The 26,402-nt window shown below is 45.6% G+C and overlaps 1 long non-coding RNA gene across 1 annotated transcript in view; it reads right to left on the reverse strand.

Moving 5' to 3' along the window:
- Window positions 1–538: 538 nt before the first annotated feature.
- LOC149359151 (uncharacterized) overlaps window positions 539–26,402 on the reverse strand; it is a 60,127-nt gene continuing 34,263 nt past the window's right edge. The window contains exon 4 of the long non-coding RNA XR_016288259.1: window positions 539–557. This is a non-coding gene — a long non-coding RNA (uncharacterized LOC149359151). The remainder of the gene's footprint in view (window positions 558–26,402) is intronic.

Genomic DNA, 26,402 nt, shown 5'->3' on the forward strand with positions numbered 1-26,402 from the left:
TAGCGCATGGGGCACCAGCCCCGTCATGGTGTTTCGTCCGTGCAGATAAAAGAAAGGTCGGAATGCCAAAGCCGCAACTTGAAACACGATCGGTGCGATTGTTCGGCGGTGAAAAAGGTAGCCGGCGGCGAGGCAAGATGGCCGGGAACCTTTTGAACGGGAATGGCTTTGTTGTAGGTGTAGAAGCGCAAGCCAAAAACTTGTGGGATGCTTTAGCGTACGTATGCAGTAGCACGCAAAAGCGTTGGAGGGTTGTTACATTTGGGATTCCTGGTGCCCCGTATCGGTGAGATTGACAGGTCGGGAAGAGACCTGTCGGTAATGGCATGTGCGTGGCCTACCGCACAGAGATGCTGCCGTACTAATAATGGCAGTGTCACGTGCATTGAATGAGGAATGCGTCATCGGAGTTGTAACGACCATATGTAATCTCCACCCTCGCAGGCAGTGGCACGGATGGGAGGAGCGGAGATTTCAGTCCCAGGCCGAGTACAAGGAGGTGCGTGGACATTGGTCGTGGTGGGGCCACTACACGAGCGTGGAGTGCTCTTTCACACCTGCACGAAGGGACAGCAGGATATAAGTTACTGCAAGAAACACAAGGTTGCAACGGCAGTGCCATCGCGCGAGACCACTTCAAATTCGCAGGAGTTCAGGTGCTATACAGAGTGTGATGGGTTTCATTTATTCATTATACACTGTTCACTTTCCATTTGAGACACTAGACTGGGTAACTGGTCTCGTTCGTTCAGTATACACTCTTCATTTTCCATTTCAGGTACTAGACAGTGTAATGGATATCATGTATTCGGTATACACTCTTTATTTTCCATTTCAGACACTAGACTGTGTAATGGATATCATGTATTCGGTATACACTCTTTATTTTCCATTTCAGACACTAGACTGTGTAATGGATATCATGTATTCGGTATACACTCTTTATTTTCCATTTCAGACACTAGACTGTGTAATGGATATCATGTATTCGGTATACACTCTTTATTTTCCATTTCAGACACTAGACTGTGTAACTGGGTTCTTTCGTTCAGTATGCACTGTTCATTTTCCATTTTAGGTACTAGACTGTGTAATGGATATCATGTATTCGGTATACACTCTTTATTTTCCATTTCAGACACTAGACTGTGTAATGGATATCATGTATTCGGTATACACTCTTTATTTTCCATTTCAGACACTAGACTGTGTAACTGGGTTCTTTCGTTCAGTATGCACTGTTCATTTTCCATTTTAGGTACTAGACTGTGTAATGGATATCATGTATTCGGTATACACTCTTTATTTTCCATTTCAGACACTAGACTGTGTAACTGGTCTCTTTCGTTCAGTATACACTGTTCATTTTTCATTTCAGACACTAGACTGTGTAACTGGTCTCTTTCGTTCAGTATACACTGTTCATTTTTCATTTCAGACACTAGACTGTGTAACTGGTCTCTTTCGTTCAGTATACACTGTTCATTTTTCATTTCAGACACTAGACTGTGTAACTGGTCTCTTTCGTTCAGTATACACTGTTCATTTTTCATTTCAGACACTAGACTGTGTAACTGGTCTCTTTCGTTCAGTATACACTGTTCATTTTTCATTTCAGACACTAGACTGTGTAACTGGTCTCTTTCGTTCAGTATACACTGTTCATTTTTCATTTCAGACACTAGACTGTGTAACTGGTCTCTTTCGTTCAGTATACACTGTTCATTTTTCATTTCAGACACTAGACTGTGTAACTGGTCTCTTTCGTTCAGTATACACTGTTCATTTTTCATTTCAGACACTAGACTGTGTAACTGGTCTCTTTCGTTCAGTATACACTGTTCATTTTTCATTTCAGACACTAGACTGTGTAACTGGTCTCTTTCGTTCAGTATACACTGTTCATTTTTCATTTCAGACACTAGACTGTGTAACTGGTCTCTTTCGTTCAGTATGCACTGTTCATTTTTCATTTCAGACACTAGACTGTGTAACTGGTCTCTTTCGTTCAGTATGCACTGTTCATTTTTCATTTCAGACACTAGACTGTGTAACTGGTCTCTTTCGTTCAGTATGCACTGTTCATTTTTCATTTCAGACACTAGACTGTGTAACTGGTCTCTTTCGTTCAGTATGCACTGTTCATTTTTCATTTCAGACACTAGGCTGTGTAACTGGTCTCTTTCGTTCAGTATGCACTGTTCATTTTTCATTTCAGACACTAGGCTGTGTAACTGGTCTCTTTCGTTCAGTATGCACTGTTCATTTTTCATTTCAGACACTAGGCTGTGTAACTGGTCTCTTTCGTTCAGTATGCACTGTTCATTTTCCATTTCAGACACTAGACTGTGTAATGGATATCATGTATTCGGTATACACTCTTTATTTTCCATTTCAGACACTAGACTGTGAAACTGGGTTCTTTCGTTCAGTATGCACTGTTCATTTTCCATTTCAGGTACTAGACTGTGAAACTGGGTTCTTTCGTTCAGTATGCACTGTTCATTTTCCATTTCAGGTACTAGACTGTGAAACTGGGTTCTTTCGTTCAGTATGCACTGTTCATTTTCCATTTCAGGTACTAGACTGTGAAACTGGGTTCTTTCGTTCAGTATGCACTGTTCATTTTCCATTTCAGGTACTAGACTGTGAAACTGGGTTCTTTCGTTCAGTATGCACTGTTCATTTTCCATTTCAGACACTAGACTGTGTAATGGATATCATGTATTCGGTATACACTCTTTATTTTCCATTTCAGACACTAGACTGTGAAACTGGGTTCTTTCGTTCAGTATGCACTGTTCATTTTCCATTTCAGGTACTAGACTGTGAAACTGGGTTCTTTCGTTCAGTATGCACTGTTCATTTTCCATTTCAGGTACTAGACAGTGTAATGGATATCATGTATTCGGTATACACTAGACTGTGTAACTGGTCTCTTTCGTTCAGTATACACTGTTCATTTTCCATTTCAGACACTTGACTGTGTAACTGGTCTCTTTCGTTCAGTATACACTGTTCATTTTTCATTTCAGACACTAGACTGTGTAACTGGTCTCTTTCGTTCAGTATACACTGTTCATTTTTCATTTCAGACACTAGACTGTGTAACTGGTCTCTTTCGTTCAGTATACACTGTTCATTTTTCATTTCAGACACTAGACTGTGTAACTGGTCTCTTTCGTTCAGTATACACTGTTCATTTTTCATTTCAGACACTAGACTGTGTAACTGGTCTCTTTCGTTCAGTATACACTGTTCATTTTCCATTTCAGACACTAGACTGTGTAACTGGTCTCTTTCGTTCAGTATACACTGTTCATTTTCCATTTCAGACACTAGACTGTGTAACTGGTCTCTTTCGTTCAGTATACACTGTTCATTTTCCATTTCAGACACTTGACTGTGTAACTGGTCTCTTTCGTTCAGTATACACTGTTCATTTTTCATTTCAGACACTAGACTGTGTAACTGGTCTCTTTCGTTCAGTATACACTGTTCATTTTTCATTTCAGACACTAGACTGTGTAACTGGTCTCTTTCGTTCAGTATACACTGTTCATTTTCCATTTCAGACACTAGACTGTGTAACTGGTCTCTTTCGTTCAGTATACACTCTTCATTTTCCATTTCAGACACTAGACTGTGTAACTGGTCTCTTTCGTTCAGTATACACTGTTCATTTTCCATTTCAGACACTAGACTGTGTGACTGGTCTCTTTCGTTCAGTATACACTCTTCCTTTTCCATTTCAGACACTGGACAGTGTAACTGGTCTATTTGGTCTCTTTCGACCAATTTGCCCTTTTCCTGTTTTGTTGCCTCTTTGGGTTAGTGCAACACGATTGCGTGTGAGCGTTCATTCCTCGCGATATTTTTTCCGCTTCGGTCCGGCTGCAAGGGCCAGAAATCTGTATTATATTTAATAAACAGTACACAGTGCTTCAACACTTTGGCTGAATGTGTACAGCGATGTACTCCGTGCCATGTTGGTCCCATCAACGCTTACATGGCACCAATCGAGTTTCAGGTTGCGGCTTTCGCATTCCCAACTCTCTTTCATCTGCACGGACGAAATACCATGACGGGGCTGGTGCCCCACGCGGTATCGCACTTGCACACTAGTGCGGCCGCTCCACGTTCGACGCGTAGCATGTTTCTGCTGGCACGCCCGATCTTGAGATAACCGCATCCCCCGCGCATGCTGTTTCGGCCTGCTTCGCTTCCCTTCTATCAGCACTCGCCGACGCCGTCAAAAGCCAGAGCCGCACGGTAGCCGAGTGGTTAGCGCGCCAGTTGGCAATGCTTGGGCGAATATCCCCACCGACGTTGGTTCGATTCCCAGCGCCGGCACAGCAGATCGCTGTATAAAAAAAACGGTGCCTGGTGGTCCCACCAGCGTCACAGCTCGGCCGCCGTGTGTGGAGGACAAGGGGAGGATCTGTGCTTAAAAGCACAGCTCTTCTTCTCGCTGTCCCCCGGGTATCCAGAGGGCGGATGCCCGTTGCTCCTGCGGAGGTGTTCCCGTGGGAGGACGGTTCTTTTTTTTTTCCTCTCATCATTCCGCATTCGCGGGAGGAGTGCGCACGCTGCTGCAGGCACCGCAGAAGTCCACAGCAACCACACACTGATGAGACGTCCGAGAGACACCACGTACACACGCTCTTTTTTTTTTTACTGGACGTTTCGTTCCATGAACGTTCATGATAAACAAAACGTCCAATAAAAAAAAAAGTCTTCGTGGTGCCTTTCAGATTTCTTGTCAGTGTTTGGTTGCTATTGTGGACTTCTACGGTACCTGCAGCTGCATGCTGGTTCATACTGAAAGCTAACACTCCGATGCCGAATAAAATATTGCAGAGGACACTTGAGCTCCACCTTGAAGGTGGCGCGATAGCATACCGGGTGTTTTTTTTGAGAGGTTCAAAATTTTTAAAGAAAGGTAAATTCCTTTAGATTTATTTTAACCCTGGGGCTATACCGAGGGCTACGGCGGACAGCAGGTAAGAGGCAAGCTACTTTAATTAGTTCGCTGATTAACTGAATACGCTAATTAACTGTTATTTTAGGGGATATGTTGTATTAGCAGAATTGTAGATCGTCTTCCAAACAGTCCAGCCAAGAAAAAAGATTTTCATGCAAAAATTTTTTGCGCGCGTAACGAAGCGAGAAAAAGTCACCCTGGTAGGCAGCTTCACACTGTAACACAGCGTCTGTGAGCGCCTGTGACGTAGCTCGCTCCGCCCTGCACTTTGTGTCAATGGCCGCATTTGTTTTTCCAGTCCCGGACTACTTGCTGGCAGGTCTCGGCTTCCGCTCGGACAGGAAAAGCGTCATGGTCACATGACCTACTTGCCATAGGCTGCTTTCGAACACGGCGCCAGAGTCGGGCTCCCCCTCGGTTACCGTACAAGGACGCTGTCATCTGCTAGCAGACGATGCAAGCCACGGCCACTACGACGCCGAAGCAACGCCGTGCGCTCGATCATGATAGAGTCGATTTAAAGACTGTACTATCAGCTTAGCGTAGGTGCATTACAGAACTCAGCTTCGGAGGTATGCTCGCCGCTACTGCTTGCGGCGAAGTTCGCACAAAGTAGCCCAACTCGTTGCGGAAAGGCGGATAGACGAAAGCCTCCGCAAAAATGTTGACAACAAGCTCTATAGCTGCTCCAGTATACGAGTGGTTCACCTGCGATGCTTTCAGGTAAGCGTACAGACAGCATGTGGCAAAACAAGCGAACAAGAACCTCTTGACGACACGAGCAAACAATACGCGCTCGCAGCTCCGAACGCGCGTCCGTGTGCGGTGGATTTCAAGAAAATAAACGAAGATGCAAGAACAAAAAGTCTTGCGATGGCTCAGAGAGGAGCTACGGAGCTCATGTGAAGGTTTAACGCATGATATCAACCTCCAGGGACACGAAAAGCACTCAAAATGCACACGGAGTCTAACTTAATATGGCTGCCAGCGCGGCGCGCAGCTATCGTCTGCTGCCTTCTCAGCAGCCCCAAGCAGCCCGCGGACTGCCATAGGCTAACAACGAACGCGTTGCTATGGCGATGCAAGCAGGTGGGCGGAGCTTTCGGGCTGCCCGAGAAAAACAAATACCGGACTCGAGTCCGCAAGTAGTCCCGGACAGTCCGGGACTGAAAAACAAATGCGCCCAATGCGTTTTTGTTCCAGCGCGGCATTCCGAGAGGCCGCGGAGCGAAGCGAGATAAGCAGCGATAGCGCAGGGCGCAGTGAACTACGTCAGAGGCGCTCCCGCCGCTGCGTTACGGTGTGAAGATGCCTACCAGGCTGAATTTTTCGCGCCTCTTAACGTGCGTGTAAAACTTTTAATTGAAATTGTTTTTTCTCGGTTCGACTGTTCAGAGGACGATCTCCAATTCTGCGAATACAACATAGCCCCTAAAACAAAAATTCGAAATGTTAATTAACATATTTAGTTAATCGGCGAACTAATTAAAGCAGTTTTCCTCTTGCCTGGCGCCCGCCGTAGCCTCCAGTATAGCCCCAGTGCTAAAATAAATCTAAAGCAATTTACCTTTTTTTTAAATTTTGGGCCTTCTAAAAAAAAACACCCGGTATAGTTGGTTAGGCTTTCCATTCTGGTCAGTTTGGCACCTTAGAACAGATTTTGCATTTTTTAAAAATTGTTTCAACTGCTTATTATTACTATCAATACTGATAGTAATAATAGTGAGTTTATGCTGCACGACGCACTGAATCCTATGACACCATCCGGAACATTCCGCGGCAAACGGCTGGCATGACACGGTTTCTTTTTTTTTATGCAACCCCAAATTATTGCCGACACGAGGTGCTGTCGGGTAGAAGCCCTCCTCTAGCTTAGAGCATATTCTTAAAAACTGTGCAGAGTCTTATGTGAAATACCCTTATTCACAATCTGCAAGAATGGCGGCCACGCCTCCGAAGACAAGATTGAGCGATGATGATGATGAGAGGGAAACGTACCAAACGGTTTGCGGTTGCAACTAACCCCGCTCTTAATGCCGACGAGAAGCCTGAGTGGAGAGGTATTCTACGCAACCGTTCAGTATGCATTGCAGACCTACTTATACGGCACAGTCAACGAAAAACAATCGAATTGGAGCATACCTGTCGCTAACCGGATTTCACGGCGACAGAAATAATTAAGGAAAAGAAATTCGAACAACGAAAGTACTTAGGAAACCCAGGCGGGCTGGTGTCACAACAGTGCCCCGTTCCCTGCCTCCTACTAGAAACACGTCAGCCCTGAGAAGAACTGCGCGACTATTAATAGCGAGTCTTCCATTAGATCTGATAACATGGTGAACGTATCCAGCCTGGCACTCAAATCATCGGAATGAGTTCCTCTCTACGTGTCTAACCTTCTACCCCATGACGGGAGAAATTTAGTCAGTTCCAATTATACCAGGATCCAGATAAGTTCGCATGGAACTTACGCCTGCGTGAGTGTTTCCAAAACCGCGAAACAGACCGTGAAATGAACGTACCAGGGACACCCGGCAAATCATGGATTCCAGCCAAACACAGAGGTAAACATTTACATATGTATACATCACTGGTATTCAATAGCATTTCCTATCATCATATTCAAAATCTAAACCAAAAGCAGCCCACAACAACCCCTTAAGTCATCAAGCCTGTGGACCAAGGCGACGCTATCGTTGTTAAGGACAAGACCGATTACTTAAAGGAAGGTTTCTGACAATTCCAAAATAAACACTTTTACACTGAACTCACTGGCGACCCCATAGGAGACTTCGAAGTCGAAGTTAACAATCAGATAACATCTCTCCTTCAAAAACAAAAGATGTCCCAGGATATGTTTAAAGCAATGACACCGGCCAGACCAGTCCCCGCACGGTTCTACCTCCTCTCGAAAATTCACAAACCAAACCGTCCCGACCGTCCCATTGTCTCAAGTAACAGCGAAAGAAGCTCCGAGGAATATGCACTCGTTAAACTATGACCAGCGCCGCAGAACACGTGCGATGGCACTCCATCGAGCGTACGGCTCCGAGCCAGACGCCGTATGGGTGGACGCTGCCTGCACGGATGATGAAGCGACAGCGGGTGTGGTGGCCTCCTCACACTACCTCTCCCTCCAGACACTTCCCCAGAGGCTGCAGAGGAAGCAGCCACTGCGCTTGATATCACCCGCACGGAAGCCCGGTACATTTTAAGTGACTCGAAAACTGCGATTCTAAATTTTGCTCGATACCGAGTCTAAGTCCCTGCTTTTGGCATACTGGACTCGCCCGATGCACCCCCACCCCGCCAAATGGAGCTGATATGGGTGCCTGCGTACTCCGGGAATCCCGGATACGAGGCCGCCAACCATTTAGCCCGAGGTTCTTTAGACCGGGCTCAGGTGGTCTCGGATCGGGGATTCACGGAGAAGCGCATGCACTCGTTCAGCGTGCTGACGTAGGCCTACAGGGCCTCACGCCAGTTCTGCCCCCTCCCCACCCCTCCCTAGATAACAAACAAGCAACACTCTGGTACTCTCTCCCTTCGCCTCTGCCCGGCGGACCCTCCCTCGTGGGACCTAGAGAACCTCAAGACATGGGAGGACTGGGAGACCCGGCTGGGCTGCCAGTGTTATCGACCTTAGGATCATAACACTTGAGTGCAGTGGTGTCGTGCGGGGACCCTGGGGCGTGCCCCGAATTTCTCTTACAATAAAGTTTTTAGAGCGCAGCTCTTTGGCGTCCGTTCCTGGGTTTCGCGTCGTCGTCGGCGTTGTCGTTGTCGTCGGCCTCGTAACCAGCTCCGCCCCCCTTTCATCCGCAGCTGGGGTTGACTCACTATCGGCGTCAGCGGCATCAGTCAGTCGCTGCTATCTCTTCCCTCCTCCCTTTATAGTGTTGTCCGCTTGCTGCGCGCGCTTCTGCCCCCATCGTTTGCCGCTGGGTGTACACGCCGCCCCCCTCCCCCCTCTTCCTGCGAGTCTCCGGTTGTCAAAGCGCCGGCTCGAACTTAATTCCTTTCTTCGCTCCTCCTCCAATGCAACCCCTGTGCGGTGGCAATCAGAGAGCCACATCGGTGCCGGCGGATCTGTATATGTGCACCGCCCGAGCCGAAATTGCCGCTGCCGTTCGCCACTGCGAAATTATCTGCCAGTTCTTTCTGAGCCATGAGCGAGACGACCGATGGAAGTCCTCTGTCTGCTAAAAAAAAAATTCTATGATAGCGCATACATGTGTTGCTCGATTTCTTTTCCTCAATCTATCGAAAAGGTGAAACAGCTTATTTGCTGCGCTCAAATTTCGCATTAGGAAGTAACGTAATCGTCGGTAATTTTTTTTTTAATTTATATCCCCCCCCCCCTTGTCCGTGTTCGTTCTTCGTTCGTCCTGTCCACCCTTGCGCCTTGTACCAATTGGGATATTCGTAAACCGCCATTCATAATCTGAGAAAACCTGCCATAAGCGCTCCACCCCATTCTTATTCTTCTAGTTATTATCCACTCATGACCCGTTCTACACTGACTGTCTAACTCATTGATCATGCTTTTCACTTCATCTCCTGGGTGACTTAGGAAGGCAGTGACATCTGTGGATCGGATACTACTTGCATACACTCCACTCAAGGTTACCGCTTCTCAGTCGCAAGCTCCCAAATGCAAAATGCAGTTAGTGTGAACGTCTCTAAAACAGCTTATCTCTTTCCACAATCATTTGAAAAAAGTTTAACTCTTCCACTACTGTTGCACTCGCTCGCTGGTTCCGTATGGCTCATCTTTTAAATGTTCGGATGCCTTACTTGACACTGAGTTCGCCTGGAATGACCGCCTGATTTATGTATGCTAATGACTTACGATTCTCGAATTTTAACTTCCTGCTCACAAAACCGTATTCTGAGCCATTTTTGGTCTCATACATCCTCATCATCAACCTGACTACGCCTACTGCAAGGCAAAGGCCTCTGCCATGTCCCTCAAATTAACCCTGTCTTATCCCCAACTGTTCCCAAATCAGGCATCGGAACACCTCGTGCAAACAGGCGGTGAATAGCATTTGCGGAATCGTGTCTCCCTGCCTCACACACTTCCTTATTGGAATTTTATTGCTGACCTTATAGAGGAATGCGGTAGCTGTGCACTTGTTATAGATATCTTCCAATATTTTCACATAACACTCTTCTACACCCTTAATCCACAATTGCTGCACGACAGCTGAGATTTCCACTCAGTCAAACGCTTTCTCGTAATCAATTAACGCGATATACCAGATGTCCCAGCTAAATGTAACCAAGCTTTTAAAAAACACACGGTGGCCTAGCCGTCTGAAACCAAATGAGGGTTGTTTATAGTCGCGTGACCTAGTCTGCAGTATTTTTTCGTTCTTCAAGGTTGACGAATTAGTTAAGCTTAATTAACTAACTTTTTAATTATTGACTTGAGGAACACGGTGTCAATGGAGAAGTTCTAGATCGCTTTGAGAAACAGCTTACTGAGACATTTGCAGCAAAGTAATATTTACGTAAAGCAGTTTTTTTACCAGCCTTTAACCATAACCCGCACAATAAGGAAAAGCTTCCACATGACAACTGTGCCACTTCAACGTCCCCAGACGCGCCTTAAAGAATAAAATCCATTTTTTCTGAAGTCCTCTCCTCGATGAGACTTTGGGTGCACATTGGGGCAGAGAAGTGAGCGAGCAGGTGGTCACGTGACAACTTTCTTTTAATGCCAATAAATGAATCTACGTAAATCGTAACTTAACAGAAACAGCACTACTAGCGGTTTTTCGAGGTGATCTAAAACTTTTGTATTGACTTTCTTCTTGAAGTCCATAATTAAAAAGTTAGCTAATTAAACTTATCTAATTAATTAACTTTGAAGGGCGAAGAAATACTCAAGACTAGGCCACGCGACTTATGAACAACTCTCAGTTGGTTTCACTAGACTATGACACTTCGCCTTTTTTAAAAGTTTGGTTACATTTAGCTGGGACACCCGGTATATATAGGGTTTGGTTATATTCTGCTCATTTCTCTATCACCTGATCAATAGTATGAATATGGTCTGTGTGAAGTGTTCTTTTCAAAAGCCTGCTTGATCATTCAGTTGACTGAAATCTAAGGTTATACCTACTATTAGCGATTACTTCAGTAAATACCTTATAGGCAACGGACAGTAAACTGACCAGCCTGTAATTTTTCAAGTCCTTGACGTCTCCTTTTCTATGAATTAATGTTCGCGTTCTTTCAAGCTTCTGTTTTGACGCTACCCTATTCTTCTTGCCATTGTTGGGAGTTTTCGTACCATGTGCCACTGCACACACACTAATGCATTTCTATACATTACCGACTTCCCTAAAAATGTAACATCTTCAATAGGACTCTTTGCAGACGACGTTCCATCACTCCAGGCAAAGCTAATACCTATCTCTAATTGGTGTTCGCAATGGCAAATGACGCTTAACGCGGCTATGTGTAATGTAATGCACATTTGCGTCGCAGAAATTCATGCTACCTTTCCTATTTTATTTCTTTTTTCTATTCTGACACCTCTAACATCTTACAAACATCTCGGCGTCATTCTAACCGCATGCTTGGACATCTGAAATTTAATTTTTATTTAGCACCGGCACCTGTCAAGCTTCTTGTGTACAAGTCACGTGTCCGCGCTAAATTCGAATATGCTAACTCTGTTATGCTAATAGGGTCAGGACAACCATAGACTTACATCAACCAAATTGTTGGTTTGGTTTATTGGGGTTTGACGTCCCAAAGCCACTCAGGCTATGAGGGGCTCCGGAGATCTCGATCACCTGGGGTTCTTTAATGTGCTGTGACATCGCACGGTACACGCGCCTCTAGAATTTCACCTTCTTCGAAATTCGAACCCGCGTCTTTCGGGTCAGCAGTCGAGCGCCGTAACCACTGAGCCACCGCGGCGGGGCCAATCAACCAAATGATCAGGCAGGCTTTCGTAAAGGATACTGGACGGTAGACCATATTCATGCTCTCAATCAGGTGATAGAGAAATGCGCAGAATATAACCAGCCCCTATATATAGCGTTCATCGATTACGAGAAAGCATTCGACTCGGTAGAAAACTCAGCTGTCATTCAGGCATTGCGGATTAAAGGTGTAGAAGAGTTTTATGTGAAAACATTGGAAGATAATTATAACGATTGCACATCTACCATAGTCCTCCATAAAGTCAGCAATAAAATTCCAATACGGAAGGGTGTCCGGCAGGGAGACATGATCTCGCCTTTGCTATTCACTGCCTGTTTACAGGAGGTATTCTGGGGCCTGAAGTGGGAGCAGTTGGGGATAAGAGTCAATGGAGAATACCTAAGTAATTTATGATTATTTGAATTGATTGGAGAGACATGGGAGAGGCCTTTTCCCTGCAGTGGCCGTAGTCAGGCTGATGATGTTATTGATGACCTGGAAGCAGTACAGAGCCGAGCTGCCCGTCTTATCACCCGTAACTATGACGGGCTGTCGAGGGTCAATGAAATAAAAAAAATAATTGTCCCTAACCCCTCTTTTCCTTTAGCAGGGCAGTATCACTCATGTGTCTGTTTCTTCAAAATTTACAGGATGAATTGAATTCTTCGAGATGCACTGACGACACACATATGGTTCATCCCACATTGATCGATCATGCAAAGTTGGCGTTCCCCGGTGCTGTACAACAATATGCATTAATTCTTTCATTCCAAATGCATCGTCGGCGTGGAACCACCTTCCACCACAAGTTGTACTCGGAAATGAGATTGAAGAGTTCCAGAGGAAGATGTCAGTATATGATTGCTTACCATAGTCATTTTTGAATTTTTCTATTCTGCGTTTCATTTGGTTGTACCCATGCATTCTGTTACATTATAGCCTTCTATAACGTGCCCATCTGAGTGTTCAACATTTGCACAAATGGCGTTATTATATTTCTCATATCAATTTGCCTCCTTGTAGGAATTTTTTCCTCTTGGGATATGTATTCATTCTCGTGCTTCGGTTTATCGACTGACATATTTCCACCAGTTCATCATCAGCCTGACTACACCCACTGCAGGGCAAAGGCCTCTGCCATGTCTCTCCAATTAACCCTGTCGTTTGTCAGTTGGCGCCACTGTATCCCCGCAAACTTCTTAATCTCATCCGCCCACCTAACTTTCTGCCGTCCCCTGCTACGTTTGCTTTCTGTTGGAATCCACTCCGTTACCCTTAAGAACCAGCGGTTATCTTGCCTTCGCGTTACATGCCCTGCCCAAGCCCATTTCTTCCTCTTGATTATCTTTCATTGGGTCACAGTAGTGGTTTTTTTTTTTTTGCTGTATGCGTTATGCCCTCCTGTAACCAATGAATTTTTCGTTTCTATGTATCGCTCAAATCAATAATGCCCTGTGGGCCATGGGAGTATCGGAACTGAATAAAAAAATATACGCCGCCCGTTTTTATCGTAATTGAGCTAGTAAGGCTTTCGATTGAAAGGTTCCTCGCGCTAAGCTTGCCGGCTTAGCGCATTAATCTGCGAAAGCTGATTGGCATTAGCGGATTTGTGCTCAAGTGCACACTCGGCCTTCTGCCGCTCGCGGATTTCCCAGCACACTTCACGGACTCAAGGGCCAGCTTACACGAAAAAACTGCCTAGTTTCCAGTGTTACCTTTTCCGCAGCATAAAAACATTCGTTTTTGAGGAACGGAAATGCCGCTCTAACTTCCTGACGTCTCGATAGACACCCGAACCTCGCCGAAATAGAAGTAATAAAGGAGGGAAGAAATGTGTAATGAGGGAAGAAATGTGGTAAGGCAATACGTCTACCTAGGTCACGTAGTGACCGCTATTTCGGATCATGAAAGGGAAGACAAATGTTTATCTCCTGGCTTGTTATATCTATTCTCAGAACAAATCCCATCAAATTCTGGTGTATCCTCTACCCTATAGACATAAATCTAATCGGCTCGATTAGATTTATTAGATTAGATTAGACGTTTAATATCTACCCCATCATTGCACACGGGAAGTATTCCTGATGATCGTACGATAGCCCAAATTGTTCCCATCTTCAAAACAGGTGATTGCGCTTGCCCAGCTATCATATAATATCCCCTACTAGCATAAATTCTAAACTTCTAGGGAACATTATAGCATCAAACTCAATGTCCCACCTAGATTCAATTAACCTCTTTTATCCGCATCAGTATAGCTTCAGGAAATCGCTTTCACGTGAAACACAGCTGGCCGTGTTCACCCAACACATACTTAAGGACATGGACCATAACCTCCAGACAGATGCAATCTTTTAGACTTTTTCAAAGGCATTCGAATGCGTATCTCATCATCGTCTGTTTGCGAAACTTTCGTGCCTCGGGATTCCTACCAATCTAATTATGCTGGCTTGAACATTTTTTTAAAAGAGCGCTCGAAGTTCAAATCCGCAAATGACATCTACAGGTTTTCCCACTGAATTTAATCCTAGTGCCAGCAGAAATAATCTGAGCGCCGACAGATATAATCTGCCTGCTATGTAATTTAATCTCAGTGTCATGCACTTAATCTAAGCGCCAGCGTATTTAATCCAAGCGCCAACTCGAACAAATCCAGCGCCAACCAATTTAATCCCAGTGCCAACGCAAATAATACAAGCGCCAGCTGTTTTAATCCAGGTGCCAACCAATTTAATCCGCATGCGAATAAATGCGAACAGAGAATAAATAAAGCGAAGTTAAGATAATTTCTGAGACCATGCAAGCCTGTGAGTCACATTCTCATGCACTATTTCGTTTTCTTCGCATACCTTGCAACATCAAAGAGCCATTAGCAGCTGTTAAACCTCAGTATTTTATGCAACTCTTGAGGCTTGTGACTGTCGTGTATTAATTAGTTGGGTAAGCACTGCTGATTATGGGTTGTGTTATGCGCTGAATCTGCATGCTAGTTACAATTCCGGCCTTTATACTGTTTTCATGCAACCGGTGCAAAATTTTTTCGGGAGGCTGTGATAAAGATTCAACACCACTAGCAGAAACAAAGGTAGCAGTGTAATGCAGAGTTCTTCTAGGTGGAACGAGTCACAGAACCGGAGGAACGGTTCTTCACTTCAAGGTTTATTTAGTTTTAGAACGGAAAGTGAGAGAAGCTACACCGGAGCTTACAGCCTAGGTCAAGAATAGCTACTGGCGGCTGCCTTATAGCGGTGTTAACAATCTAGGTTTATACAAGCACAGAAGGGGCCGTCTTTGAAATGCAGTTTTATTTTCTGTAGGACATTAGGTGGCACAAAGTGTGATCTCACATTTTACATGTCATCTTCACGCAAAGCTGCTGGTATAAAAGAAAAGTTATGGCGGTCGAAAGCAGCACATTCTACTCGCTGTACTTGCTGCATACAGTGTGGAGCAGCGTCGAGCAATAAACTGCGCCGATGCTCCCTTTTAGTCAGTCCGGGCGGAGTGGTGAGCGCCAAGTCTCTCCGCTCGCTGAGGAAAGCTTTGACTTCAGACTTGAACTTCAAAAACACTTCCTCTATAGGGTTAAAAAATGGGCTGTAAGGAGGCAACCTCTTGATTGAGTGCAGCTGACTGGCCAGGATTGCCTGTTCCGCTTGGCTGTGAGCGGGAGCATTATCAAAAATAAAAACGGCTTCTGAACCAGGCTCTTCACTTTCGACACGGGCTGATATATCGCTCAAAAATTCGTTAAACACGACCCAGTGAACCTTGTCGACAGCCGTCCAATGTATGACACCATTTGCTGACATACAGGCGATAATGTTAAGGTTTGCGCCTCTGGTGCCAGTCGTCTGCACCGCAGGTTGCCCCTTAATCGCACGGCCGAAGCTCCTTGAACACCATATGTTATAGTTGGTCTCATCAACGTAAAACCTGCACAAGCGGGGTCTTTCACACTGCAGCCACTGCGCATATGCTTTGCGGGTGCGTTTCACGTCATCTCTGTTGCGGTCGATCGGCCTCTGAGTCACCAACTTCATAGAGTAGCCGTGCGCATCCAGTAGGCGATCGATGCTACTTGTGCTGATGGCAATTCCGGGCAATTCTTCTTCCGCCGCCTGCTTTATTTGCTTTAGAGTGAAAGCAGGGTTGTTGTCCACAATAATTTTGAGAGCCGCTACAACCTCATTTCCGAATTTCTTCGACGTTCCGCCTTTCTTCAACACCTCTCTATCGGTAGCTGCAATTGATCTTGCTGTCTTTAAATTGATGCCCAGCGTGTCTGCCATTTTTTTTCACATCTCCTCCACGCCTTGACACATCGAGAATTCTGGCCCTGTCATGTTCAGAGACATTGCTGTTCTTTCTTCTTGGTGCATCTGGGAGCTTGAATGGCGGTCCTCGTTTTCGGTGTCCAATTAGGACCTAAGAGCACGGCTCATCGGCTTCCATGGAAGAAAATACTGCGCGTTAATGTCCATGCGAGATGTAAGAAAAGTAGTACACTATCACCTGCTTATAGTAAACGAGTGCGTACCACCACCGTCCGGCTCTACTCCGTTGTGCAAATGCAGCCACAATGCGGCACACACAAAGCCGTCTGCTTTGAAACTTCCTTTTCTTCTGTGTTTTTAACAATGCTTTTTTACGTGCCTGAGAAATAAATCTTATTTCTTGAAAAAGAAAGTTCACAGATTTCTATAACGAGTGCACATATCTATGTCTTTTTCTGTTGTCCTAGCATATTTTGCAAAAGCAGACGACAATCCACAAGAAATGGAGGCGCAAAACTTGCCTTTTGCTTTGGAACTTTCCGTCATTGGCTGTGCACCTTTTTTTCACACGAAACTACGTAGGGCTAATCTAAAGTACGGTTTATTAACACTTTCTTTGACTATCTGACAAAATAATCGCATCTTTTATTGAAGACAGTGGATTCAATGTTACATTATAAACAGTGTGTGCATTTGTGCCCTCCTCCGTTCTATGGTCGTAATAAAGAGCCAGTAAGCCGTAGCACTGAGCCCCTGTGCAGCTTTTTAATGCTGATATTGTGCGCTTTAAACGGCGCTTTAAAACACTTGTATCAAAGTAGTGTTGGTTATAATATTGATGAAAGCTATGCAATATGTGGACACTTCGCTTAGGCATCGCATGGTTTGAAAAATTATCTAATCTTTATTCCTGGTATTCGTGTTCTATGCTTTGGAGTCTTCTACAGCATTCGTTTTTCGAGTGTGGATTAAATTGGTTGGCACCTGGATTAAAACAGCTGGCGCACGTATTATTTGCGTTGGCACTGGGATTAAATTGGTTGGCGCTCGCATTGTTTGAGTTGGCGCTTGGATTAAATACGCTGGCGCCTGGATTAAATGTTTTGCACTCAGATTAAATTCATGGCACGCAGATTATATCAGTCAGCGCATAGATTATTTCCACTGGCACTAGGATCAAATTCAGTAAGAAAACCTGTAGTCACCCTTACGAGATGTAGCATCACGTGTCCCTCAAGGGGCCGGCCTATCACCATTACTTTTCTTAATATACATTAACGACCTACCCTCTAACATTCAATGCAAATTACGAGTCTTCGCGCATGATTCGCCATTTATAATGCAATAAATATCCCGACTGATAACCTTGTTTTGCAACAGGACCTTGACGTTATTGCATCATGGTGCGAAAAATGGCGAGCGCCATTACATCTATCTGAATGCACATCATTTTCCTTCACTCACAAACCCACCATATCGCATGTGCACACTAACAGTATCTCATCAGTGCCGATCACCGCTGCAATATCTTATAATCACCTAGGTGTACATCTCGCACCATCATTTCCATGGGTCACCCACATTACAACTATTTGCTCCGATACTACACTCACACTTGGCTGCCAGAGAAGTAATCTGAAATCTGCATCCCCTAACATAAAACAGCTGGCGTACGAAACATTTGTACGGCCAAAATTATAGTGTGCATCATCCATCTGGCACCCATGGCAATCATATCTCACCGTCGATTTGGAATCGATCCAAAATCGTGCAGCTCGGTTCATTACTTCATGTTACTCAAGAGAAACCGGCGTCACCGCCCTCAAGCAGTCCCTCTGAGTCACGCCCTGTCGTTTCCCGCCTATGATTACTCAATACATTTGTCATAGCACGAGAACACGACACACTCTATTAACCACGTCACTACGAACGTCCTTACGGCTCAGTCACGGAAACCCGATAGCACGCATAGGGTGCCCGCACGAATGCTTACAACAACCCATTCTTTGCCAACGCGAGAACACTCGAATTCACTGCCTAACGACATCGTTTCATGCACTGATCACAAAACATTCCGGGAGAAAATAAAAATTCATCTCATACAGATCCTGGTCGCATAAGCGCACTTTGAAGCAAATATTGTTTAATCTGTCTTTCAAGAGTGGTGTATCACCTGTTGTCGAATCCTGTCATGGTTGGAGCCCTTGCCATGTGAGTGTGCACGTTTGATTTCCTGTTTGTTATGCATGTTCACATCGCCTTACGCCGTTTCAACAATACGTCCCCCCTTATGTAATGCCTTCAGGCGTTTAAGAAAACAATAAATGAAATGAATTAACTGAAAGAATAAGAATGGGGTGGACCGCATATGACAGGCTCTCTCAGATATCATGAATGGTAGTTTACCAATATCCCTCAAGAGAAAAGTATACAACGGATGTATATTACAGGTACTCACCTATGAGGCAGAAACATGGAGGCTAACGAAAAGGGTTCAGCTTAAGCTAAGGATGACGAATCGAGCTATGGAAAGAAAAATCATAGGTGTAACGTTAAGAGATCGGAAGCGGGCGGAGTGGGTGAAAGAACAAACGCTGGTTAAGGACATCCCAGTCGAAATCAAGAGGAGAAAATGGCCTTCGGCACGGCATGTAATACGAAAGCAAAATAACCGGTTGTCGTTAAAGGGCAACTGCACTGGTTTCAGAAATCGATGAGCTTAAATGGGTCGGATGTGTGAAACTTGCAGGTAAAGCATGCGTAGTCCTTTTGGGCTAGCATTTCAAATGGTGAAGTAATCGCCGATTAAAATCGCGACGGCCTTCGGGCTTCTCCGCAGAGCACAACGCCAGGGGGGGGGGGGGGGGGCATGATGACGTCATCGAAGGTATCGGTACATTTTCAATGCATACACGCCCAATTTGAAGGAAAAAACCAACGTCGCCAAAGGCAATGCCCTCCGAACATTGTTAGGCAGCATTCAACAAGGAACGCTAGTGTGTGGCTGACGGCAGCGGTAACTTGAAATCATACCTTCTGTGACGTCACGCTAAACTTCCCCGCACTCCTTTGGTGCTTTGAGGAGAAGCGCAAAATTCAATCGTCGATTACGTGACCATTTTAAATGCTAGTGCAAAAAAACTTGGCATGCTTTACCTACAGCCTATATAGATTTGAATCCTTGAACATCGCGAAATTCTCAAAAAGTGCTGCAGCTGCCCTTTAAGCTTACGTTACGTTATATAGGGTTTTATGGCGCATAAGCAACTATGGCTATCATGCGCCAAACACAAGGTTAGATGATGTTATGTCAAGTGTACAGAGGTTACATTATAATAGATTTAAAACATTGGCTTTCTTTAGAAACTTACAAACAAGTGAAAACACGACAAGTGTTTGCTCGCCTAAAAGCAATGCGGGATGAAATGGAATGTGTTCATTGTAAAATGCCGTAAAAAACTTTTTTCTAAGTACTTCGAGATGCGAACAAGAAATTAAAATGTGATTTACTGTGAGCTCCTCACCACACATTTCACACAGAGGTCTGTCTTTTTTTGTTAATAAGAAGTTATGGGTGATGTGTGTGTGACCTATGCGTAAACGACATAAAATTACTTCGATAAAACGCTCTTTATGGCGGCATGATTTCCATTCTTTTAAAATGGGCTTTACAGTATGCAGCTTGTTGTTTCCTTCATTTTCCCAAGAGGCTTGCCATTTGGCTCTTAGTTTGCTACGTACTAACTTCATGTAATCCCTAGGAGGCAAATTCACATGTTTTATTTCCATGGTTCCGGCTTGTGCAGCACACATGTCGGCTCTCTCATTATCCCTAATGCCAACGTGACTGGGAACACAGCAGAATTTTATAACATGTTTTTGTGTTGTGATCTTTACTACGTTGTGTATGATGCTTCCTATCAGTGGCTCCGTGGCATTTTTGGATTTTAATGCTGTAAGAACGCTCAGTGAATCTGTATAAATGATGCTTTTTTTGATGTTTTCATTTGTTATTTTCTGTACCGCAACACAAATGGCATAACACTCAGCGGTGAAAACTGTAGCACAAGACGGCAGTCGTACTGCGTTTTTATTTTCTCCTTGTATTGCTGCGCTTCCTACATGAGCATGAGTTTTTGACCCGTCAGTATAAAATGACGTGTAATTTCTGTATTTTTCTTGTAGTGCTAGATATTCTTGTATTATATGGTCGTGTGGTGTACAGGTTTTCCTGAGGCGTGTTAGTGTACGTCGCACACTATGGGGAGAGTGTACCACGGTGGTAGCGCTTCGTGTCTTGGGGCAATATTTTTGATTTCGTTTAGTATGTTCAGAGTTTGACATTTTTCTTCGAAGCGCAAGAGCAACGGCTTAATCGCATGGGGCTTGTTGTTGAAGAGTATTCGGGATGGGCATTTCGTGACAATTGGGTAACAGAGATGTTTGGGCTGAGAAAGGATTTTGAGGATGTATGTACAAGTTAGTGCTGTTCTTCGATCTTCTAAGGAAGGTTCATTAGTTTCCACATACAGACTTGCTATTGGTGAAGTTCTGTAAGCACCGGAAGACAACCTTAAACCAAGATTGTGGACAGGATCCAGTCGTTTTATGTAGGACGGTCTTGCTGAGCCATATACTATGGACCCATAGTCTAACTTAAGCGAACCAGAGAACGATATATATGTAACAGGGAAGCTCTATCAGACCCCCAGCGTTTTCTTGATAGTATTTTCAGCACATTGAGGGCCAGGGAAGCTTTTTTTCTTTAAGCTGTTTATATGTATCAAGAAAGTGAGCTTTTTATCGAAAGTTATCCCTAGGAATTTATGCTCTTGTTTGACAGGTAGTGGGGTTTGGTTTAAATATAGTGTGGGGTCGGCCTGTAGGCCTCGTCTCAAAGAGAACAGAACCGCTACTGTTTTCTGAGGGGAAAATCTAAATCCGTTTCTATCTGCCCAGGTAGCCAGTTTATTTATTGTTATTTGTATTTGCCGCTCACAGGTAGGTATGCTGGAAGACGTGCATGCTATTTGGAGGTCGTCTACGTAAACTGAGTACATTATCGATTTTGGGATTACTTTTCCTATGGAGTTCATTTTGATGACAAATAAGGTCGTGCTGAGGATGCACCCTTGGGGCACTCCAGTTTCTTGGATAAAAGTCTTGGAGAAGGTTGCGCCTAGGCGGACTCTGAACGTTCGATTGGTCAGGAAGTCGCTCAAACAGCTCAGCATCCTGCCGCGGATACCTAGGTCCGCTAGGTCACGGAGGATACCGAACCTCCACGTGGTATCGTAAGCCTTCTCCAGATCAAAGAAGACTCCGATACAGTGTTGGCTGTGGATGAACGCTTCCCGGACTGTGTTCTCAAAGCGTACAAGGTGATCGGTTGTGGAACATGTCTTTTTAAAACCGCACTGGTGTATATCTAAAAGTTGCTGGGACTGAAGTATGAAGGTTAGTCTGATGTTTAGAATGCTTTCGAATGATTTTGCTATACAGCTAGTTAGTGCTACTGGCCTGTAACTGGTGGGACTAGTTTGTGGTTTGCCAGGTTTTAGAAAGGGTACTATGATTGCTTCTTTCCATGCTTGGGGGATTTCTCCACTCATCCATATTTTATTGAAAAATTTTAGGAGAGCCTCTATGGCAGCCTCAGAGAGGTGAGCAAGCATGGCATAATGTATATTGTCTGGGCCTGGTGCTGTCATTTTACCGGATGTTAGTACTGTGCTTAGTTCCTGCATGGTAATAAGCTGATTGTAGTCTTCATGTATGCATGTTCCAAAGGGCAGGCTTTGTTTTTCTACTATTGTTTTGTGCTTTTGAAATGTGTGTGTGTAGTTGGATGCGCTTGAAACTGTGGAAAAATGCTCACCCAATATGTTGGCCTGCTCTTCTAATGTTGTTTGAGTACCGGGTGTTGTTAGCATTGGAAATGTGAATGGAGTAAAATTTCCTGTGAATTTCCGCACCTGCTCCCACATTTTCTTTGATGATATTGAGCTGTTTATGGAGGATATGTACTCTTGCCATGATGCCCTTTTGCGCTGCGTCTAATGTATCGTGCTTTGGCTCTAACCCTTTTGAAGATGAGCAAGTTTCCTGCAGTGGGATATCTGCGAAGGTTGCCCCAAGCCTTGTTTTGCTGCTTTTTAGCCATTGAGCATTCATTTGACCACCAAACTTTATGTGTTTTTCGTGAAATTTCAGACGTTTGTGGGATGGCTTCTATTGCTGCAGATATTAAGCATGTGACAAATTTTTCATTTAGTTCTTCTATAGTAAGGGTTTCGGCATATTCTTTTTCTAGTGTGGCCTTCGTTCTGAAAAGTGCCCAATTGGCGAGGTGAATTTTCCATCGCCGTGGCTTCGTAGGGAGGATGAATGTAGCTGATGTTAGTTTTAAAACCGTAGGTAAGTGATCACTTCCCCGGGGGACATCTAAAACATCCCAAATAAAATCATTAAAAACAGATGGTGATGCAAATGCTAAATCGAGGCAGGTCATTTTTCCAGAGCTGGGGCAGCAGTACGTGGCTTTTCCCGTATTCATTAAACATATGTTATTCGAAAGAATAAAATCCTCGATGAGCTGACCCCTGGAATCAGTATGCTCACTTCCCCAGAATGAGGAGTGTGCGTTAAAATCCCCTATTATTACATATGGCTCTGGCAACTGTTCCAGAAGTTCTTCTATGTCATGCATGGCTATTGTGTTGTGTGGTGGTATGTACACAGAGCATATTGTTATTGTTTTATGGCTAATGATGTTTACTGCGACCGCTTCTAAGTTCGTCTTTAATGATACCTCTCTTGCAGGGAAATCGCTTTGCGTTATGATAGCGACGCCTCCTGAGAGTCGGCTAGCTTGTACTCGGTCTTTCCGGAAAATATTATATTTTTTTAAGATGTTTGTGTGCTGTGGCCCAAGGTTCGTTTCTTGCAGGCACACAGCTGTAGGTGCCATTGTTTTGAGCGTATCGGTTATGTCTGTGTAGTTTCTGTGTAGACCTCTACAGTTCCATTGTATTAGATACGCCATTGTGATAAGTTGGGGATTGGGGAAAGTTACTTATTCTCAGGGGCAGCGATTCGTGGTTTCGCTTTTTTCTCTAGGGAGTCTCGCCGCCGCTGCAGCGGTGGCGAACCAGGAGTTGTATCCATCGCCACTTTCGTGGCGCCGGATTTCCGCGGAGAATCCGCGGATACGTGTGTTTTAGATGTCAGCGGACTTTCGCTGACATCCATCTCCTCCACGGTGGACGTGGAGGATGTTTCTTGTTTGCGATGGCCCGTGGCCTTCGCATTCGTCTTTTTTGTTGGCAATAGTGAATCATGCTCTGCTCCAGGGGCAGAGTCTCTTGGGTCAGCAGTTGCCTTCTTAGAGGGGTGGGGCAACAGGTCCAGTTCAGCAGAGCTGTACTGGGTGTCTGTCGCCGAGGATGCCGCTGCTGAAAGTGGGGCCTGAGGGCCTCCGGCGAGGATCGCGTGGTCTTCCCGCGAAATTTTCAGCCCTGTGGACTGTGTCACCGACTTCTGTAGTGGGGACTTGGTTGTCGTCCCCAGGTCCTTCGGATCGACCTGTGTGCCGACAGAAACTGAAGGCGGCGGCGGTCCCCGCGTCACCGCTTCAGAGTATGTCCCTTTCTGTTGGAAAGAGACGCGTTTTTTTTGCTTCAAGGTAGGACAGGTTTTCTGTGGTCTTCAAAGTTATGATTTGTTTTTCTGTTTTCCAGACTGGGCACGACCTGGAGTACGCGCCATGTGCGCCATTGCAGTTGATGCACTTTGGTGTGCGTTCGCATCTTTCTTCTGTATGTGCGTCTTCTGCGCATGTGACACAAGTGGGTTTGCCTCGGCAGGCCAACATGCTGTGTCCAAAGCGCTGGCACTTGAAACATCGTCTCGGATTCGGTATGTATGGGCGGACTTTACAATGGAGGTATGCGGCATGGATGGAGTCAGGCAGAGTTGTGCTATTGAAAGTTAGTACAATATGTTTGGTCTTGATTTCAGCATTGTTTCTCCGGATGGTTATTCGTCGGGCTGCTATTACTCCCTGTTCGGCTAGTTCTTCCATTTCCGCATCGGTACTCTGTAGGAGTTCATATTCAGATATGACGCCCTTTGAGTGGTTCAGGGTGCGGTACGGGGTTACCTGTATGCTCATTTCTCCAAGATTCTGTAATGACATCAGTTTGGTGCTCTGTTCTTTTGTGTTTATTTCTACAAGGAGGTCTCCGGTTCGTTGCTTTTTTGCTTTGTAGTCTTTGCCTACACAACTTTTTAGGGTGTTGGCGATGACAAATGCAGATAGGTTGGCTACCGGTACATTAGTGTTTGAGTGCAGCATAAAAAACTTCGCAAACGTTTCTGGCTTCTGTGGACTCAGTTTCTTCACATCGGTGCGACCCCTTTTCGGGGGTCGATCAGATTTTTTTTGCAGATTTTTCCATACGGCATGTATAAACTAAGGGTTCCTGATACTTTGTCGCCTCTGATTCACCCTTATACACAGAGGAAGGTCCCGGGACTCCCCGCCTGGTAGACAGACGAGGAGCCCATCGGCCGAGGATTGACCACTTCCTCGACCGCCACCGTTCAAGGTTTCTTCCCTCCACCTTTCAACCTATCGCCACGGTACGGATGACAGCTTCGGTATGGGGACTAAGGGTCCGTGGTGGCGCCAAGCACCAACACCTCGTTACACAAGGTGCCCTTGCGGGCTGCCCTTTAAGGGTAACGGAGTGGATTCCAAGAGAAGGCAAACGTAGCAGGGGGCGGCAGAAAGTTAGGTGGGCGGATGAGATTAAGAAGCTTGCGGGGATACGGTGGCCGCAACTGGCAAAGGACATCGTAGATGAAATCAAGAGGAATAAATGGGGCCTAAGCGGAGCCGCGGTGGCTCAGTGGCCCTCCCTTGCCTGGCGCATACTGCAATTTAGCTGCCGATGCGAAGATCCAGCTTCACGCAACCTGATTTGGGCATACGGTCACCAGGGACTCCAGGGAAACGAACAGGCCGATCAGGCCGCTCGCGCACTCTCTCCCCGGGCTATCTCCCTGTCCTTGGAAGCCTACTCCGAATCAGACAATCTGGCCCTTACATTCAAACAAATCACCGATTACTACATGGAGGAGCACCGGCACTACCCGACCCCTTATAAGAGACTGGACGCGCTGACGAGCGCCTCCTCATCAAAACTCTAACACTGTACTGTGCCCGGCGGGGCTTAAGTATTTCAACACATCCTTTGACGGCGCGTGCCAGCTCTGTGGGGAGGTGGTTGACACCTCCCGCATGGTTTGGGAGTGCCCATCTATCCCCCCCCCCCCCCCCCCCCGCCTCAACCCCACCAGAGAGGACTGGGAGGCGGTCCTGTTCGGCTGTCAAGACCTCAAGACCCAAAAAAGGTCTCGGTTCAACGGACGAGGATGGCGTTGCTTGCCAATGCGATTACGGAATAGGGGCTTCACCTAGTATTGTGAGGGGAAGGTGCCAATAGGGCCCTACCCCAATCACATCTCTGTAATTGTTTAATTGTTGATAAATGTTTTTCGCCACCGCCACGACGACCCCTCTTCCTTTCTTCTACCAAATTCTTCACCATAGTACTCGCGACGGCGATCCAACTCATCGCTCAATCATATGGGTCCCCGGCCACCAAGGCATGCCATGTAACGAAGCCGCCCATGAGGTAGCCCGCGCACTCACTCACCGGGCACCAGGCATTCCTTCGGAGGACCTTAACCCAGATCACAGCCCTCTTATTTCTTCTCAAGACTTTGCTGAGCACTAACGTGCCGCACGCCGGCGCTACCCGGTTCCTATGAAGGGACTGTGTAAAGCTGGCGAACGAACTCTCCTCAGGCTCTTTACAAACATTAAAAACACCCTGCTGTGTCCGGAGGTTCTCAAGCACTTTAATCCTTTTTGGAAGGCCGCTGCTCATTTTGTGAGGAGGTGGCCGACACCTTCCACATGGTTTGGGCATGCATGAAAAATCCTTCTCTCCCCCCCATTACCCCTTCCCCTACCCGCGAGGACTGGGGGGGGGGGGGGGGGCGGCCCTGCCCGGCTGCCAGGAACTATCCGCCCAACAGGGCCTGGTTCGGAGGACGTGCGCAGTGGTCATGACCAACGAGATCCCGGAATGTGGGAGTCCGCCAAGTATTGCAAGGGGCGAGACCCACTA

Source organism: Amblyomma mixtum, chromosome 2 (genome assembly GCF_055824585.1).
Source record: "Amblyomma mixtum isolate Tamu chromosome 2, ASM5582458v1, whole genome shotgun sequence".
In the NCBI taxonomy this organism is placed as follows: Eukaryota; Metazoa; Arthropoda; class Arachnida; order Ixodida; family Ixodidae; genus Amblyomma; species Amblyomma mixtum.